The sequence below is a fragment of the Mustelus asterias genome, chromosome 13 (genome assembly GCF_964213995.1).
Source record: "Mustelus asterias chromosome 13, sMusAst1.hap1.1, whole genome shotgun sequence".
Lineage (NCBI taxonomy): Eukaryota > Metazoa > Chordata > Chondrichthyes > Carcharhiniformes > Triakidae > Mustelus > Mustelus asterias.
The window spans coordinates 53925677-53945596 of NC_135813.1; the positions used below are offsets into that span (position 1 = coordinate 53925677).

The 19920-nt window shown below is 43.9% G+C and overlaps 1 protein-coding gene across 3 annotated transcripts in view; it reads left to right on the top strand.

Moving 5' to 3' along the window:
* Window positions 1-19920, top strand: part of ccdc74 (coiled-coil domain containing 74) — a 72234-nt gene that overhangs the window by 12943 nt on the left and 39371 nt on the right. The window lies entirely within an intron of this gene.

Consider the following 19920-nt stretch of genomic DNA (forward strand, 5'->3'; position numbering starts at 1 on the left):
CAGCAGGCTCAATGTGGAGATACCGGCATTGGACTGGGGTAAACACAGTAAGAAGTCTAACAACACCAGGTTAAAGACCAACAGGTTTATTTGGTAGCAAAAGGCTCTACAAACCTCAGTTTCAAACTTGATGTATGCTTTGGTCAGTGAAAGCTACTGCTTATTGCTCTTTCCAAGCCACAGCATGATCAATGATATTATTACATTCTGATTGGCCCAAATGAGGCATGGCTATTTCCTAATTGGTGCCCAAGGGGCTCATGATCAACCTGTGATTAGCTCCCAAGGGTCACAAAATCAATCTGTGATTGGCTCCCAAGGAGCACGTGATCAATCTGTGATTGGCTCCCAAGAGTGATGGCTCATCAACTGACTCACTTCTCAGTGTCCTCTGTTTTCTTACAATGTCAATTATTCATAGAACGAACATCCTCATTAAAGTTTGTTTCTGTTACTCCTTGCTAAGATAAAAGGATGTTTTTTTGATATCTTCTTTGCTCATTGTTTAGAATAGGGGGAAGTGTGCTGTCACACCTCATGAATGATACCTTGAGCTTATTGTTTCAGCCTTAAGTAATTGGTATTAAATCAGACCCCGAGCAGTGACTCTGTTTTTTGAGGCCATTTGCTGGCTGATGTTTTTCTCTCTGTCATTCTTGGTATTTGGAAAGTTACTTTACTTTTAAAAGAAGGGGTAGAGGTAAATTGCTCATAACCTTAAAACCTAATAAAGAAGATTGCAAAGTATAAATACAAAATATTCCTAATTAGGTAGTTCTTAAAAGTTATGCAGTGTATAAATTAGTGTTTAAAGTCTCCTTTATTTGAGATGAGACAACGTGATATCTGGGAACACCAATTCATCAGTCCAGGCGTCTTAATTGATCGATAGGTAACTTCATTAAAACAGGTGCTTATCAATCCTTTTGTGGAGAATTGCTTTGCCAAAATATGTTTTTGTTATATCTGTCAGTGCTTTTTGTAAGTCAGTTAAAACACAGAATAGCTTTACAAAACTTAAAGTTACAGAAATTACACAAAGTCTGGTTGAAATCAGTGATTGGTGTGTTAAATATAAGAAAAAAATCATTCAAATCATACACATTCCTGAGTGATGAATGTTAAAAACACTATAGAGTTAAAAAGCTAATTACAGAACTTCATTCTAGACTTGCAAAATCAGAAGTGATTACTTACTGTGAAAGAAAGTGACCTCTTCTTTAAAACACTATAATTTAAACTGCACTAATTCCATGCATAATGCTGAATGTTTTAACATCTATTTTTCTTTGCATAATACATCTTTGAATTTAGGAACATAACTGATAAGTTTTAATTGCTAGGGAAGTTGATGGTTCCACACCAGAACTGTTCGACCTTGATGTCTTGTTGCACAGCCTAAAGGGCCATATGGTTTTTCTCCCTTGTTCAGTGTGTGTGTGTGATGCTAACAAGTCATGTGATGAGCAGGTGTTCCAGAATTCAGCATAAAATTACATTATATTAACATACTTTATATTAACATAGAGTGGTTGGGGTGTGGAATGGACTGCCTGCAGTGATAGTGGAGTCAGAAACTTTAGGAACATTTAAGAAGCTATTGGATAGGCACATGGAGTACTTTGGGATGATAGGGAGGAAATAGCTTGATCTGGGTTTCAGACAAAGCTCGGCACAACTACGTGGGCCGAAGGGCCTGTTCTGTGCTGTACTGTTCTATGTTCTATGTTCTACTTTGATAATTTGACTAATACCCATAACTAAACTACAAACTAATTATCAAACTTAAACTTTTCTACACCTGTCTCTTTCTTTACAGCCTCTTTGTGTTTCCTCACAACTTACATTCCCATCCAGCTTTGCATCGTCAGCAATCTAGGATACATTACTCTGTTTCTTTGTCTAAGTCATTAATATGAATTATAAATAACTGAGGCCCCAACACTAACCCTTGTGGCACTCCACTGGTCATGGCCTACCGACTGAAAAATTCCCCGTTTATCTCCACCCTTGGCTTCCTGTTCCTAACCAATCCCAGCTCCGAGTTCTTATTAACTGTTATCAACTGGTCTCAGAAGGCCTCAAGTGTACTGGTGAACCCTGTGCACTCTCTCTCCATGGAAACAAAACGACAAGCCTTCAGGCTTTGTGCCTTAATGTGCGGAGCATTCACAAATTGGATGAGTTAATCGTGCAAATAGATATAATCAGGTTTGATATAGTCGGGATTATGGAGACATGGCTGCAGGATGACTAGGGACGGTAATTAAACATCCAGGGGTATGGGTAGAGCTGAGAAATACCAAGGGGTGAAAAGCGATAGTGAGGGTTGGATATAGATCCCCAAACTGTCATGGTGATGTTGGGAATGGCATTAAACAAGAAATTGGAGGTGCATGCGATAAAGAAGCATTTGTAATTATCTGCATATAGATTGGGCAAATCAAGTTAGTCACAATACTGTAGAGGAGGAATTCCTAGAGTGTGTATGGAGGTCTGGATTTCTGGACCAATACGTTGAGGAACCAACTAGAGAACAGGCCATCCTAGACTGGGCATTGTGTAATGAGAAAGGAATAATTGGCAATCTTATTGTACAAGACCCCTTGGGGCTGAGTGACCATAATATAATAGAATTCTTCATCAAAGATGGAGAGTGACATGTTGATTCTGAGTCTAAGGTCCTGAATCTTAATAAAGGAAACTACGTTGGTATGAGGCGTGAGTTGGCTATGATGGATTGGGGAATGTTACTTAAAGGGATGAGAGTGGATAGGCAATGGCAGACATTCAAGGAACACATGAGTGAATTGCAACAATTTTTTATTTTGGTCTGATGCAAAAGTAAAATTGGAAAGATGGCTAAACCATGGGTTACAAGGGAAATTAGAGATAGTATTAGATCCAAGGAAGAGGCGTACACATTGGCCAGAAAAAACAGCAGACCCCAGGATTGGGAGCAGTTTAGAATTCAGCAAAGGAGGATCAAGGGTTTGATTAAGAAGGAGAAAATAGAGTACAAGAGTAAGCTTGCGGAGCACTTAAAAAATGACTGTAGACGTTTCTACAGGTATGTGAAGAGAATGAGATTGGTGAAGACAAATGTAGGTCCCTTACAGTCAGAAACAGAGGAATATAATTTAAAACAGAGGAAATACATTGGTTTGTCTTCACAAAGGATGACACAAATAACGTATCAGAAATGATGGGGAACACAGTGTTTGTCGAAAGGGAGGAACTGAAGGCCACCAGTATTAGTAGAGAAATGGTGTTGGGGAAACTGATAGGATTGAAGGCCAATAAACCCCCAGAGCCTAATAATCTAATTCAGAGTACTTAAGGAAGTGGCCCAAGAAATAGTCGATGTATTGGCGGTCATCTTCCAAGATTCCATAGACTCTGTAACAGTTCCTACAGATTAAAGGGTAGCTAATGTAACCCCACTAGTTAAAAAGGGAGGTAGAGAGAAAACAGGGCATTATAGACCAGTAATCCTGATCTTGGTAGAGGGGAAAATTCTAGAGTCCACTGTCAAAGATTTTATAGCAGACCATTTGGAAAGCAGTGGCAGAATTGGACAGAGTCAGCATGAATTTATGAAGGGGAAATCATGCTTGACTACTGGAATTCGTCGAGGATATAACTAGTGGAGTTAGTGAGGGGGACCAGTGGATGTAGTTTATTTGGACTTTCAGAAGGCTTTCAACAAAGTCCCACATAGTAAAATTAAAGCATATGCGATTGAGGGTAGTGTATTGAGATGGATAGAAAACTAGTTGACAATGGAGTGGGGGATTCCTTAATGGTGGCCTGATTCTCTTGAAAACTTAAGAATTAAACTCGCAAAAGCAAAATCTCAGCTCAAAATTTAACCAAAATTTATTTTAAAACGTGAAAAATCATACAAGACAAACAAAACATCTACGGCCATGGGAGGCCTTCAGATGGTTGAATAGCTCTGGGTCAGTGCTACAAGACCTCTCCAAAGATCTAAGGCACTGAGCCAAAATTCATTATAATTATACCTATCGCTATCTAGCATACACCTTCCAATTAGCTTAAATTCAATTTCATTTCATATTAACATGTCAGCCCAAAACATGACAGAGTACCTCAGCCGAATGCGATGCGCTGCTTGACATAATTATATTCTATTTGTCCATTCAAAAACCAGATCTCTTCCCTCTGGCAAGACTTATTTCCTTGTTGCTATGTAACTAAGGACACCTCGACCCAAATACCATTCCCTTAGGCATACTGCCGAAACAATCTGATAGTGTCCTTTCTCGGCCCAAGAAATGACACTTTCTATGTCTTAGACAATAAACGCCTTATGATTTTAAACACTTAATGTTTCAATAACTGTCCTGGGACTCGAAACTATATTGTATCTTCTGCTAACTAATGGATTTAGCTATTGAACTCTTGAACTTTTACCACCATCTCTGCAGTGCTTGCATTTTGACTGAGGCGAACAAATATATTAGAAATATACTTGATATATTAAAATACATTATTTAATATGAAAATATAAATACTTAACATTAAAAATCATATCTCATTTATTTTAATAGTTATCGTATACACATACGAGCAAACTGTTAACATTATCTTGTTAGGTGAAAATCATCCTAACCCTTCCTTCCCAGCTATTACTAAAAACTAAAAATCTGCCTATGGTTCTGCTAGCTAACTCAGAACTCCCTTCCACAACAGATAGGAAACAATGAGTAGAAATAAACAGGTCTTTTTCCAAATAGCAGGCAGTAACCAGTGGGGTACTGTAGGGATCAGTGCTAGGACCTCAGCTATTCACAATATGTATCAATGTTTTAGATGATGGAACTAAATGTATTATCTCCAAGTTAGCAAATGACACAAAGCTGGGTGGGAGAGTGAGCCATGAGGAGAATGCAGAGATGCTTCAGTGTGATTTGGATAAGCTGAGTGAGTGTGCAAATGATTGGCAGATGCAGTATAATGTGGGTAAACGTGAGGTTATCACCTTGGTGGCAGGAAGACAGATTATTATCTGAATGGCTATCATTTAGGAGCGAGGAATGTGCAACAAGACCTGGGTGTCTTTGTGCACCAGTCACTGAAGGTAAGCATGCACGTGCAGCAGGCAGTAAAGAAGGCAACTGGTTGTTAACCTTCATAGCAAGAGGATACAAGTACAGGAGCAGGAATTTCTTGCTGCAATTATGTGGGGCTTCGGTGAGTTGTGTGCAGTTTTGGCCTCCTTATCTGAGGAAGGTTGTTCTTGCTGTAAAGGGAGTGCAGCGAAGCTTGATGGGACTGATGTATGAGGAGAGATTGAGTTGGTTAGGGTTACATTCACTGGAGTTCAGAAGAATGCCATAGGATTCTAGCTGCTGACCTGCTCTTGTAACCACAGTATTTATATGGCCAGTTCAGTTTATGGTCAATAGTAATCACCAGGATGCTAATAGTGAGGGATCCCATGCGATGGTGAAACCATTAGTGAAACTTGGCTACAGGAGGGGCAGGACTGGCAGCTCAATGTTCCAGGGTTCCAATGTTTCAGGCGGGATAGAGGCAGAGGGATGAAAGGTGGGGGGGGTGGCATTGTTGGTCAGGGAAAATGTTACAGCGGTACTCAGGCAGGATAGATTAGGGAGCTTGTCTACAGAGGCCCTATGGGTGGAGCTGAGAAACAGGAAAGGTATGACCACATTAATGGGGTTGTATTATAGACCACCCAATAGTCAGCGAGAATTGGAGGAGCAAATCAGCAGACAGATAGCAGACAACTGCAAGAAACACACAAAGTTGTGATAGTAGGGGATTTTAATTTTTCACATATAGATTGGGACTCGCATACTGTTAAAGGTTTAGACGGGGTAGAGTTTGTAAAATGTGTTCAGGAGAATTTTCTACATTATATAGAGGTGCCAACTAGAGAGGATGCGATATTGGATCTCCTATTGGGAAAAGAGTTAGGGCAGGTGATGGATGTGAGTGTGAGGGAACACTTTGGATCCAGTGATCATAATGCCATTAGTTTCAACCTGATCGTGGATAAGGATAGATCTGGTCCTCGGGTTGAAGTTCTGAACTGGAAAAAGGCCAAATTTGATGAAATGAGAAGGGATCTGGGAAGTGTGGATTGGCACAGGCTGTTCTCTGGTAAGGATGTAAATGGAAAGTGGGAGGCCTTCAAAGGAGAAATTTTGAGGGTGCAGAGTTTGTATGTTCCTGTCAGGGTTAAAGGCAAAGTAAATAGGAATAAGGAACCTTGGTTCTCGAGGGAGATTGTAACACTGATTAAGAGGAAGAGAGAGTTGTATGAAATGTACAGGCAGCAAGGAACACATCAGATGCTCGAGGAGTATAAAAAGTGCAAGAAGCTACTTAAGAGGGAAATCAGGAGGGCTAAAAGAAGACATGAGGTTGCTTTGGCAGACAGAGTGAAGGAAAATCCAAAGAGCTTCTATAGGTATGTTAGGAGCAAAAGGATAGTGAGGGATAAAATTGGTCCTCTTGAAGACCAGAGTGGTAGACTGTGTATGGAACCAAAAGAGATGGGGGAGATACTAAATGGCTTTTTTGCATCCGTATTTACTGAGGAAACGGGCATGGAGTCTACGGAAATAGGGCAAACAGGTAGGGAGGCCATGGAACCTTTACAGATTAAAGGGGAGGAGGTGCTCATTGTCTTGAGGCAAATCAGAGTGGATAAATCCCCAGGACCGGACAGGGTATTCCCACAGACCTTGAGGGAAGCTAGTGTTGAACTTGCAGGAGCCCTGGCAGACATATTTAAAATGTCAGTATTCACGGGGGAGGTGCCGGATGATTGGAGGGTGGCTCATGTTGTTCCGTTGTTTAAAAAAGGTTCCAAAAGAAATCCGGGAAATTATCGGCCAGTAAGTTTGACGTCGGTGGTGGGCAAGTTATTGGAAGGTGTGATAAGGGATAGGATCTACAAATATTTGGATAGACAGGGACTTATTAGGGAGAGTCAACATGGCTTTGTGCGTGGTAGGTCATGTTTGACCAATCTATTAGAGTTTTTCGAGGAGGTTACCAGGAAAGTGGATGAAGGGAAGGCGGTGGATGTTGTCTACCTGGATTTCAGCAAGGCCTTTGACAAGGTCCCTCATGGGAGGTTAGTTAGGAAGGTTCAGTCGCTAGGTATACATGGGGAGGTAGTAAATTGGATAAGACGCTGGCTCAATGGAAGAAGCCAGAGAGTGGTTGTGGAGGATTGCTTCTCTGAGTGGAGGCCTGTGACTAGTGGTGTGCCGCAGGGATCGGTGTTGGGTCCATTGTTGTTTGTCATCTATATCAATGATCTGGATGATAATGTGGTAAATTGGATCAGCAAGTTTGCTGATGATACAAAGATTGGAGGTGTAGTGGACAGTGAGGAAGGTTTTCAAAGCTTGCAGAGGGATTTGGACCAACTAGAAAAATGGGCTGAAAAATGGCAAATGGAATTTAACGCAGACAAGTGTGAGATATTGCACTTTGGAAGGACAAACCAAAGAAGAACGTACAGGGTAAATGGTAGGACTCTGAAGAGTGCAGTTGAACAGAGGGATCTGGGAATACAGGTACAGAATTCCCTAAAAGTGACGTCACAGGTGGATAGGGTCGTAAAGAGTGCCTTTGGTACATTGGCCTTTATAAATCGGAGTATCAAGTATAAAAGTTGGAGTGTTATGGCACGGTTATATAAGGCATTGGTGAGGCCGAGTTTGGAGTATTGTGTACAGTTTTGGTCACCTAGTTACAGGAAGGATGTAAATAAGATTGAAAGAGTGCAGAGAAGGTTCACAAGGATGTTGCCGGGACTTGAGAAGCTGAGTTACAGAGAGAGATTGAATAGGTTGGGACTTTATTCCCTGGAGCGTAGAAGATTGAGGGGAGATTTGATAGAGGTGTATAAGATTTTGATGGGTATAGATAGAGTGAATGCAAGCAGGCTTTTTCCGCTGAGGCTAGGGGAGAAAAAAACCAGAGGGAATGGGTTAAGGGTGAAAGGAGAAAAGATTAAAGGGAATATTAGGGGGGGCTTCTTCACGCAGAGAGTGGTGGGAGTGTGGAATGAGCTGCCGGATAAAGTGGTAAATGCGGGGTCACTTTTAACATTTAAGAAAAACTTGGACGGGTTCATGGATGAGAGGGGTGTGGAGGGATATGGTCCAAGTGGAGGTCAGTGGGACGAGGCATAAAATGGTTCGGCACAGACAAGAAGGGCCAAAAGGCCTGTTTCTGAGCTGTAATTTTCTATGGTTCTATGGTAATGTCATGGAATGTTAAGGGGAAGTGGTTAGATTCTCTCTAGTTGGAAATGGTCATTGCCTGGCACTTGTGTGGCACAAATGATATTTGCCACTTATCAGTTCAAGTCTGAAGGTCTTGCTGCACTTGGACTTGAATGGCTTCAGAATCTGAGAATTAGCGAATGATACTGAATATTGTGCAGCCTTCAGTGAACATCCTCACTCCGACTTTCTGATGGAAGGAAGATTGTTGATGAAGCAGCTGAAGATAATTGGGCCTAGGATACTACCCTGAGGAATTCCTGCAGTGATGTCCTGGCGCTGAAATGATTGATCTCTCTTTGTGCCAGGTATGACTCCAACCAACAGAGAGTTTCCCCTCTGATTTCCATTGACTGCAGTTTTACTAGGCCTCTTTGATGCCACTCGATGAAATGCTGCCTCTTGGTATCAAGGGCAGTCAGACTCACTTCACCATCTGAAATAACAACAGAAACGGCACGAAATGTTCAGCAGTTCAGGCAGCATCTGTGGAGAGAGAAACAGAGTTAATATTTCAGGTCAATAATTCATCAGAACTGGGAAAAAATAGATGTAATAGGTAAAAGAGAGAGTGTGGAAAGAAACAGAAATTAAGTTCTATGTAAATGACAAGAGTTCATAGAATCACAGTGCAGAAAGAGGCCATTTGGCCCATCGGTATTCACGAAGGAGAGGGGCGTGTTAACCGTGAGTGTCTCGGAGGGAGGTGTTGACCCGTTAGAGAAAATCTCCATTACAAGAGAGGAAGTGTTAGGTTTTTTAGGGAACATTAAAACTGACAAAGCCCCAGGGCCTGATGGCATCTATCCTCGACTGCTCAGGGAGACGAGAGGTGAAATTGCTGGGCCTCTGACAGAAATCTTTGTCGCTTCTTTGGACACGGGTGAGGTCCCTGAGGATTGGAGGATAGCGAATGTGGTCCCGTTGTTTAAGAAGGGTAGCAGGGATAACCCAGGAAATTATAGGCCGGTGAGCTTGACGTCCGTGGTAGGGAAGTTGTTGGAGAGGATTCTTAGAGACAGGATGTATGTGCATTTAGAACGGAACAATCTCATTAGTGACAGACAGCATGGTTTTGTAAGAGGGAGGTCGTGCCTTACAAATTTGGTGGAGTTTTTTGAGGAAGTGACAAAAACGGTTGATGAAGGAAGGGCCGTGGATGTCGTCTATATGGATTTCAGTAAGGCATTTGACAAAGCCCCACATGGCAGGTTGGTTAAGAAGGTTAAGGCTCATGGGATACAAGGAGAAGTGGCTAGATGGGTGGAGAACTGGCTTGGCCATAGGAGACAGAGGGTAGTGGTCGAAGGGTCTTTTTCCGGCTGGAGGTCTGTGACCAGTGGTGTTCCGCAGGGCTCTGTACTGGGACCTCTGCTATTTGTGATATATATAAATGATTTGGAAGAAGGTGTAACTGGTGTAATCAGCAAGTTTGCGGATGACACGAAGATGGCTGGAATTGCGGATAGCGAAGAGCATTGTCGGGCAATACAGCAGGATATAGATAGGCTGGAAAATTGGGCGGAGAGGTGGCAGATGGAATTTAATCCGGAAAAATGCGAAGTGATGCATTTTGGAAGAAATAATGTAGGGAGGAGTTATACAATAAATGGCAGAGTCATCAGGAGTATAGAAACACAGAGGGACCTAGGTGTGCAAGTCCACAAATCCTTGAAGGTGGCAACACAGGTGGAGAAGGTGGTGAAGAAGGCATATGGTATGCTTGCCTTTATAGGACGGAGTATAGAGTATAAAAGCTGGAGTCTGATGATGCAGCTGTATAGAACGCTGGTTAGGCCACATTTGGAGTACTGCGTCCAGTTCTGGTCGCCGCACTACCAGAAGGACGTGGAGGCATTGGAGAGAGTGCAGAGAAGGTTTACCAGGATGTTGCCTGGTATGGAGGGTCTTAGCTATGAGGAGAGATTGGGTAGACTGGGGTTGTTCTCCTTGGAAAGACGGAGAATGAGGGGAGATCTAATAGAGGTATACAAGATTATGAAGGGTATAGATAGGGTGAACAGTGGGAAGCTTTTTCCCAGGTCGGAGGTGACGATCACGAGGGGTCACGGGCTCAAGCTGAGAGGGGCGAAGTATAACTCAGACATCAGAGGGACGTTTTTTACACAGAGGGTGGTGGGGGCCTGGAATGCGCTGCCAAGTAGGGTGGTGGAGGCAGGCACGCTGACATCGTTTAAGACTTACCTGGATAGTCACATGAGCAGCCTGGGAATGGAGGGATACAAACGATTGGTCTAGTTGGACCAAGGAGCGGCACAGGCTTGGAGGGCCGAAGGGCCTGTTTCCTGTGCTGTACTGTTCTTTGTTCTTTGAGTCTGCACCGAGCACAATCCCACCCAGGCCCTACCCCCATATCCCTACATATTTACCCACTAATCCCTCTAATCTACGCATCTCAGGACACTAAGGGGCAATTTTAGCATGGCCAATCCACCTAACCCGCACATCTTTGGACTGTGGGAGGAAACCGGAGCACCCAGAGGAAACCCACGCAGACACAAGAAGAACGTGCAAACTCCACACAGACAGTGACCCGAGCCGGGAATCGAACCCAGGTCCCTGGAGCTGTGAAGCAGCAGTGCTAACCACTGTGCTACCGTGCCGCCCGACAAGGTGCAAGATCAAAAGAAAAAGCAATGAAATAAAAGCTGTGAGCAGAAAATATGTGAAAGGCAGAAACATGAACAGTTGTCATCCATGAGGAAAACCAAAATGGAAGAGTGGAAGGGTATAAAGTGCCTAATTGAAAGATGAGGTGGTGTTCCTCAAGCTTATGTTGAGCTTTATTGGAATGCAGCAGGAGGTGAAGGTCAAAGAGATTCGCATTGGAGAACAGTGGAGATGTTAAAATGATAGGTGACTGGAAGTTCAGCTTGATACTGAATGGAGGTTTTCATCAAATCAGCCACCTAATTTACATTTGCTCTCCCCAATTCTGGATGATCAGTTGTCCTGAGGACTGGAATGCTCCAGCTGTCTGATTACCAAGTGGAGAATTGGATAGGTTCCAGTCCTGCCATTGTTAGGTGTGTCATCTTTGAGCCAAATCAAAGTGTCCACTCCCAAGATAACAGTCACTTGTTGGTCAATGAACAATGAGCCCTCACATGGCAGGTACCAATCCTGAGCAGTATTGTGTGCAGCACATTACAGCATAAGATGTGTGAGAGCATTGCCACCACCCTCCTAAATACAGTAGGTTCACAAACCATTCTCCACTGAATGATGGCTTCATCCTGAGGTGGTGGAAAGACCTGTATCATGCATGCAATTACACAGTACCCAAGCAGATCCACTCAGTATATAGTATCATGGGAGGCTGTACATTTTACCAGACAGACTGAACTATTACTGAGGACCCTCACCATGTAAATGCTGCCCATTGTTAAAGCACTTCAAGTAGAAACTGTCTGCACCCAACAGTTGGCAGGCTCTGTACCCTGAAGGTATGAGCAACCACTCCCATACATAGCCTCCAGCTGGTGCTTCCTGGCAGTTGTCAGACAAAGCCTCAAAGGTTTTGTCATCAGTGAAACGTTGAAGAACCACCTTCAGTGTAGAGGAAGGACTTGGGGACAAGTGCTGAATGTAGAGTGATCTAGCAGGGCAAATTGAGGGAACCTTACCATTGCTGTGTATATGGGATTAGTTAGTTAAATTCCCACTGTAGTGGGGACCTCCTCCAATGTGCAGCCACGTCGGTGTCCATATGTCCAAGCCTAATGGATAAACTTTTCAATCCAGAAGCTTGTTTGAGGGGCTTTAATTATTTGCTACCTACAATGAGCAAGTGAGCAGAATCTATTTGGTGGTTGACCTAACTAGAGCCATATTTCTCTCATAGTTGTGCAACAAGAGGCCTGTTTTCTGGAGCTTTCCATGGTTCATTTTCTCTTTGTCAGCAGGAGTTTATCATGGATGCTTGCTGGTATTCAAAAGAGCCTACATTTAAATGAGCTAAACCCATATTGAATCAGGGTAAAGGAAGGCTTCAGAGTGATGATGCTCTTGCACGCCAATTCCACTCATTGGGTCTGTGCCTGAGAAAGTGCTTTTCTCCAATTCTCTCCTGGAGATGCTGATGCACGCTGAGTTAGTGTCACAGCTCTCAGCAAGCTTGAGGTGACTTACCAAAGTGGACATTTTTCACACTTTCTGTTTGTTCCATTGTGGCATCATCACAGCTGAAGCTGAACTGACCTCGCCCTATCCATGTACAGTTTTCAGGAGATGGGTTGGGTAGTGATTGGGAGTGAGAATAAAGGCTGATTTTCTTTCTTTCCTAGCCCAAAACCTCTGAAGCTAGTCATATCATTCCTCTGTTAGCCTAGCTGAGGTTAGATTAATCAGCCTGCCTGACTGTAAATCAGTCTGAAACCTTGTTCCTCTCAACACAAGCCCATCCATTAAGTCATTAAGAGAACAGAGCATGCACCTTAAATAGTTTTTTCCCATTCCTGACTCTTTGTGCCCCACAGCAGCTAATCCCACTGACCAACTTCTTTCTTAATTAAAAAAGATGTATTAATTCATGTAGAGACATAGACCTATTATTTGTCTACTAATTTAAACACCCTCCAAGCATTCCAGTTCAATGTGACAAATAAGAATAGAAGTCGACTCAAATTCTCTTAACAATCTTCCTTTATTTAACACTTTAGGTACCAACTCAAACTCAAAACAGTTGCAACACTTTAACTCTTTTACTGAACTTTAACTCTCAACTGAAAACAAACACTGCCCGGTTAGAATGTGTGAAGTCCGCTCCCGATATAGAATCTGTCCTCATGGTCTCTCTGAAGATGTTCTTCAGGGCACATTTCTTCTTGCGATGGTCGATCACTAGAGTTGTTGCTAGAGACAAAGGACTGCACGTGTTGGAACCAGAAATCAGTCCGCCAACCTGTTTCCTTTATTCATAACATCCTGATCAATAGTTTGAGCAGTTTGTTTCACTTGAATGAAAATTTGATAGGCAATAGCTAAATGTGTTTTAATATATTCTGAATTTTCAGGTATTAGATTGATAGTATTATATTGCTCAAAATATTCACCTAAAGTGTCTTGTCTTGTAGTTTAACAGTTACATTTAATAGTCATTGCTGCCTTTGATGTATGTCAATTAATTCAATGTAGCCTATTCTCGCTGCTATATGTGGAGTAACACAAGAAATAGTGTGGGTAATATTATAAATCAAAATTGACAATGATCTAATGAGGAAGTAATGCAGTCTTCACCCTTTTCTCTGTAAGCTACTTTAGTGATGTCTTTATCTAGACGCCTAACTTCCATAGTACAATTTAGATTTTCATCAACTTTAAACCCACAAGAAGCTTGTCCATTTGAATATATGGGATATGGACAAACAATTATCCTTTCTGATTGTTAGCATCCTCTTAAACTAGTACCCACAAAATTTCTCCCTCTGTCTACAGCATATGGTAGAACATCATCATATCCCATCCACATACCATCCAAATTGATACCAATGTTCTGAACCTTTGATACCTTCCATGCCACTGCATCCATTGGAAACCCTACCATGAATCCTATAGCCTTATGTAACATTCCACCACAATTATTCTCAAACCAAACTTTGGCTAATTGTCAAAACTGACATCAAGACACATGAGGATGTCTTTGTTCATGACTTAAATAATCTAACTGTACATTACGAATCCAAGAAGGAACTTTCCCCTGAATAGTCTGTTCTACATTCTCTCTAAGTTGCTGTAAAGTCCAATTATCATGAACATAGAACAGTACAGCACAGAACAGGCCCTTCGGCCCACAATGTTGTGCCGAGGTTTATCTGAAACCAAGATCAAGCTATCCCACTCCCTATCATCCTGGTGTGCTCCATGTGCCTATCCAATAACCGCTTAAATGTTCCTAAAGTGTCTGACTCCACTATGACTGCAGGCAGTCCATTCCACACCCCAACCACTCTCTGCATAAAGAACCTACCTCTGATATCCTTCCTATATCTCCCACCATGAACCCTATAGTTATGCCCCCTTGTAATAGCTCCATCCACCCGAGGAAAGCATCCTGGTAAATCTCCTCTGCACTCTTTCCAGCGCTTCCACATCCTTCTTATAGTGAGGTGACCAGAACTGCACACAATATTCCAAATGTGGTCTCACCAAGGTGCTGTACAGTTGCAGCATAACCCCACGGCTCTTAAACTCTAACCCCCTGTTAATAAAAGCTAACACACTATAGGCCTTCTTCACAGCTCTATCCACTTGAGTGGCAACCTTTAGAGATCTGTGGATATGGACCCCAAGATCTCTCTGTTCCTCCACAGTCTTCAGAACCCTACCTTTGACCCTGTAATCCACATTTAAATTAGTCCTACCAAAATGAATCACCTCACGTTTATCAGGGTTAAACTCCATTTGCCATTTTTCAGCCCAGCTTTGCATCCTATCTATGTCTCTTTGCAGCCTACAACAGCCCTCCACCTCATCCACTACTCCACCAATCTTGGTGTCATCAGCAAATTTACTGATCCACCCTTCAGCCCCCTCCTCTAAGTCATTAATAAAAATCACAAAGAGCAGAGGACCAAGCACTGATCCCTGCGGCACTCCGCTAGCAACCTGCCTCCAGTCCGAAAATTTTCCATCCACCACCACCCTCTGTCTTCGATCAGATAGCCAGTTACCTATCCAATCGGCCAACTTTCCCTCTATCCCACACCTCCTCACTTTCATCATAAGCCAACCATGGGGGACCTTATCAAACGCCTTACTAAAATCCATGTATATGACATCAACTGCCCTACCTTCATCAACACACTTAGTTACCTCCTCAAAAAATTCAATCAAATTTGTGAGGCACGACTTGCCCTTCACGAATCCGTGCTGACTATCCCGGATTAATCCGCATCTTTCTAAATGGTCGTAAATCCCATCCCTAAGGATCTTTTCCATCAATTTACCAACCACCGAAGTAAGACTAACCGGTCTATAATTACCAGGGTCATTTCTATTCCCTTTCTTAAACAGAGGAACAACATCCGCCACTCTCCAGTCCTCTGGCACCATCCCCGTGGACAGTGAGGACCCAAAGATCAAAGCCAAAAGCTCTGCAATCTCATCCCTTGCCTCCCAAAGAATCCTAGGATATATTTCATCAGGCCCAGGGGACTTATCGACCTTCAGTTTATTCAAACCTGCCAGGACATCCTCCCTCCGAACATCTATTTCCTCCAGCCTATCAGCCTGTAACACCTTCTCTTCCTCAAAAACATGGCCCCTCTCCTTGGTGAAGACTGAAGAAAAGTATTCATTCATCACCTCGCCTATCTCTACTGACTCCATACACAAGTTCCCACTACTGTCCTTGACCGGCCCTAACCTCACCCTGGTCATTCTTTTATTCCTCACATAAGAGTAAAAAGCCTTTGGGGTTTTCCTTGATCCGACCCGCCAAGGACTTCTCATGTCCCCTCCTAGCTCTCCTCAGCCCCTTTTTCAGCTCATTCCTTGCTAAGTTGTAACCCTCAATCGAGCCATCTGAACCTTGTTTCCTCATCCCTCCATAAGCTTCCCTCTTCCTTTTCACAAGACATTCCACCTCTTTGGTGAACCATGGTTCCCTCACTCGGCCATTTCCTCCCTGCCTGACAGGGACATACCTATCAAGGACACCCAGTATTTGTTCCTTGAAAAAGTTCCACTTTTCACTCGTGCCTTTCCCTGACAGTTTCTGTTCCCATCGTATGCTCCCTAATTCTTGCCTAATCGCATCATAATTACCTCTCCCCCAATTGTAAACCTTGCCCTGCCGTACGGCCCTATCCCTGTCCATTGCAATAACAAAAGACACCGAATTGTGGTCACTATCTCCAAAGTGCTCTCCCACAACCAAATCTAACACTTGGCCCGGTTCATTTCCCAGTACCAAATCCAATGTGGCCTCACCTCTTGTCGGCCTATCCACATATTGTGTCAGGAAACCCTCCTGCACACACTGCACAAAAACTGTCCCATCCAAACTATTTGACCTACAAAGGTTCCAATCAATATTTGGAAAGTTAAAGTCCCCCATGACAACTACCCTGTGACCCCCACACATATCCATAATCTGCTTAGCAATTTCTTCCTCCACATCTCTATTACTATTTGGGGGCCTATAGTAAACTCCTAACAACGTGACCGCTCCTTTCCTATTTCTAACTTCAGCCCATATTACCTCAGTGTGCAGATCCCCCTCGAAGTGCCTTTCCGCAGCCGTTAAACTATCCTTGATTAACAATGCTACTCCTCCACTTCTTTTACCAGCTTCCCAACACTTACTGAAACATCTATACACCGGAACGTCCAACAACCATTCCTGTCCTTGTTCTACCCATGTCTCCATAATGGCCACAACATCGTAGTCCCAAGTACCAATCCACGCCCCAAGTTCATCTACCTTGTTCCGGATGCTCCTTGCATTGAAGTAGACACACTTCAACCCACCTTCCTGTCTACCGGTACCCACCCTTGACCTTGATACCTTCCCAATACCTCACCACCCTGAACACTGACTTCCAGACTACAACTCCTTTTCCCACTCCCCTGACAAATTAGTTTAAACCCCCCTGAAGGGCCGTATCAAATTTCCCTCCCAGGATATTGGTGCCCCTCTGGTTCAGGTGCACCCCGTCCTGTTTGTACAGGTCCCACCTTCCCCAGAATGTGTTCCAATTATCCACGTATCTGAAACCCTCCCTCCTACACCATCCCTGCAACCACATGTTTAACTGCACTCTCTTCCTGTTCCTCAACTCGCTATCAAGTGGCACCGGCAACGTACCAGAGATGACCACATGTTTTGTCTTGGCTCTCAGCTTCCAGCCCAGCTCCCGAAATTCCTGTTTTAAATCCCCGTCCCTTCTCTTACCTATGTCGTTGGTACCAATGTGTACCACGACTTGTGACTGTTTCCCCTCCCCCTTAAGAATCCGGAAGACACGGTCCGAGACGCCATGGACCCTGGCATCCGGTAGGCAACATACCATCCTCGAGTCTCTTTTGCTGCCACAGAACCTCCTATCTATCCTTCTAACTAACGAGTCCCCAATAACTATTGCCCTCCCGCTCTCCCCCTTACCCTCCCGAGCCACAGAGACGGACACAGTGCTGGAGATCCTCTCACTGCGGCTCCCCACTGGTATGTCGTCCCCCTCAACCGTATCCAAAGCGGAATACTTGTTGCTCAGGGGAACGACCACAGGGGATCCCTGCACTGACTGCTTCCTCCCAGCCCCTCTCACCGTCACCTATCTATTTTCATTCCTTGGAGTAACTGTATCCCTAAAGCTTCTGTCTATGGCCACCTCTGCGTCCCTAATGATCCTAAGTTCATCCAACTCCAGCTCCAGTCCCCTAACATGGTTTTGGAGGAGCTGCAGATGGGTACACTTCCCACAGGTGTAATCAGCAGGGACACTGACGTCGTCCCTCACCTCAAACATAGTGCAAGAGGAACATAGCACTGCCTGCACACCCATCCCCTCTAGATACCTTGCCAGTACCAGGTAGAAACAGCAAAAATGAATTAAACTCACCCCTGCTCGCCCTTTCTGCCTAAGCCCTGTGAGCCAAAGCCCTTACAACTTTCACTCAGCTTCCCATTCACTCCACTGCCCGCTCCCGACGCTGCCCGCTGTATAGAGTGACTTTTATACTAAAAAACACAATCTCCCAGAATCCCCTGCAGCCTACTCCCACTTCCTTTAGTTTTAACCCTTGAAAAAAGCCCGCGAAAAAAACGGATTAAATAAATAAATCACAGCACTTTACTCACCCTCAGTACTCCTGCTGAGAATCTCTCCCTCTGTCCTGCACCACTTTGAACAAATGAACACGACATAAAGTTTCTTTCTGTTTCCCATCATCAGTTGCCTTGTATTTAATAATTTGATTAATTGTTTTAGCGTTCCCTTCTAATATACTCGCCATATATTCATTAGCATGTTGTAGAAACGAAGATCCTGATGCTGCATCCTGATTATTGTTATTTACTTCAGCCATTACTTGCTTAATCTGCCGGGTTAACATTCGAAGTTTAATGTCCAAATTTGCCAAATCAAGAGTGTTAACCATGGACACTCCTGCACTATAAGCAGTTCCAAGTCATTAATTAACTCCCTCCTCTGGCGACCCTTTAAATCCAGTAAGAAGTCTCACAACACCAGGTTAAAGTCCAACAGGTTTATTTGGTAGCACAAGCTTTTGGAGCACTGTCCCTTCATCAGGCGAGTAGGAGTTGTGTTCATAAACGTGGCATATTTGGAAACAAACTCAATTTACAAGATAATGGTTGGAATGCGAGTCTTTACAGGTAATCAAGTCTTAAAGGTACAGACAATGTGAGTGGAGAGAGAGTTAAGCACAGGTTAAAGAGATGTGTCTCCAACCTGGACAGTTAGTGAGATTTTGCAAGACCAGGCAAGTCGTTGGGGGGGATTACAGATAGTGTGACATGAACCCAAGATCCCGGTTTAGGCCGTCCTCGTGTGTGCGGAACTTGGCTATCAGTTTCTGCTCAGCGTCTCTGCGCTGTCGTGTGTCATGAAGGCCGCCTTGGAGAATGCTTACCCGAAGATCAGAGGCTGAATGCCCATGACTGCTGAAGTATTCCCTGTAAGAAGTTTAACAACACCAGGTTAAAGTCCAACAGGTTTATTTGGTAGCAAATACCATAAGCTTTTGGAGCGCTGCTCCTTCGTCAGATGGAGTGGAAATGTGCTCTCAAACAGGGCACAGAGACACAGAAATCAAGTTACAGAATACTGATTAGAATGCGAATCCCTACAACCAGCCAGGTCTTAAAGGTACAGACAATGTGGGTGTTTTTGTCTCTGTGCCCTGTTTGAGAGCACATTTCCACTCCATCTGACGAAGGAGCAGCGCTCCGAAAGCTTATGGTATTTGCTACCAAATAAACCTGTTGGACTTTAACCTGGTGTTGTGAGACTTCTTACTGTGTTCACCCCAGTCCAACGCCGGCATCTCCACATCAGAAGTATTCCCTGACAGGAAGAGAACACTCCTGCCTGGTGATTGTCGAGCGGTGTTCATTCATCCGTTGTCGTAGCGTCTGCATGGTCTCCCCAATGTACCATGCTCGGGACATCCTTTCCTGCAGCGTATCAGGTAGGCAACGTTCGCAGGAGTATGTACCGTGTACCTGGTGAATGGTGTTCTCTCGTGAGATGATGGCATCCGTGTCGATGATCCGGCACGTCTTGTAGAGGTTGCTGTGGCAGGGATGTGTGGTGTCGTGGTCACTGTTCTCCAGAAGGCTGGGTAGTTTGTTGCAGACAATGATCTGTTTGAGGTTGTGCGGTTGTTTGAAGGCAAGAAGTGGGGGTGTGGGGATGGCCTTGGCGAGATGTTCGTCTTCATCGATGACATGTTGAAGGCTCTGAAGAAGATGTTGTAGCTTCTCCGCTCCGGGGAAGTACTGGACGACGAAAGGTACTCTGTCCGCCGTGTCCCGTGTTTGTCTTCTGAGGAGGTTGATGCGGTTTTTCGCTGTGGCGCATCGGAACTGTCGATCGATGAGTCGAGCGCCATATCCTGTTCTTATGAGGGCCTCCGGAAG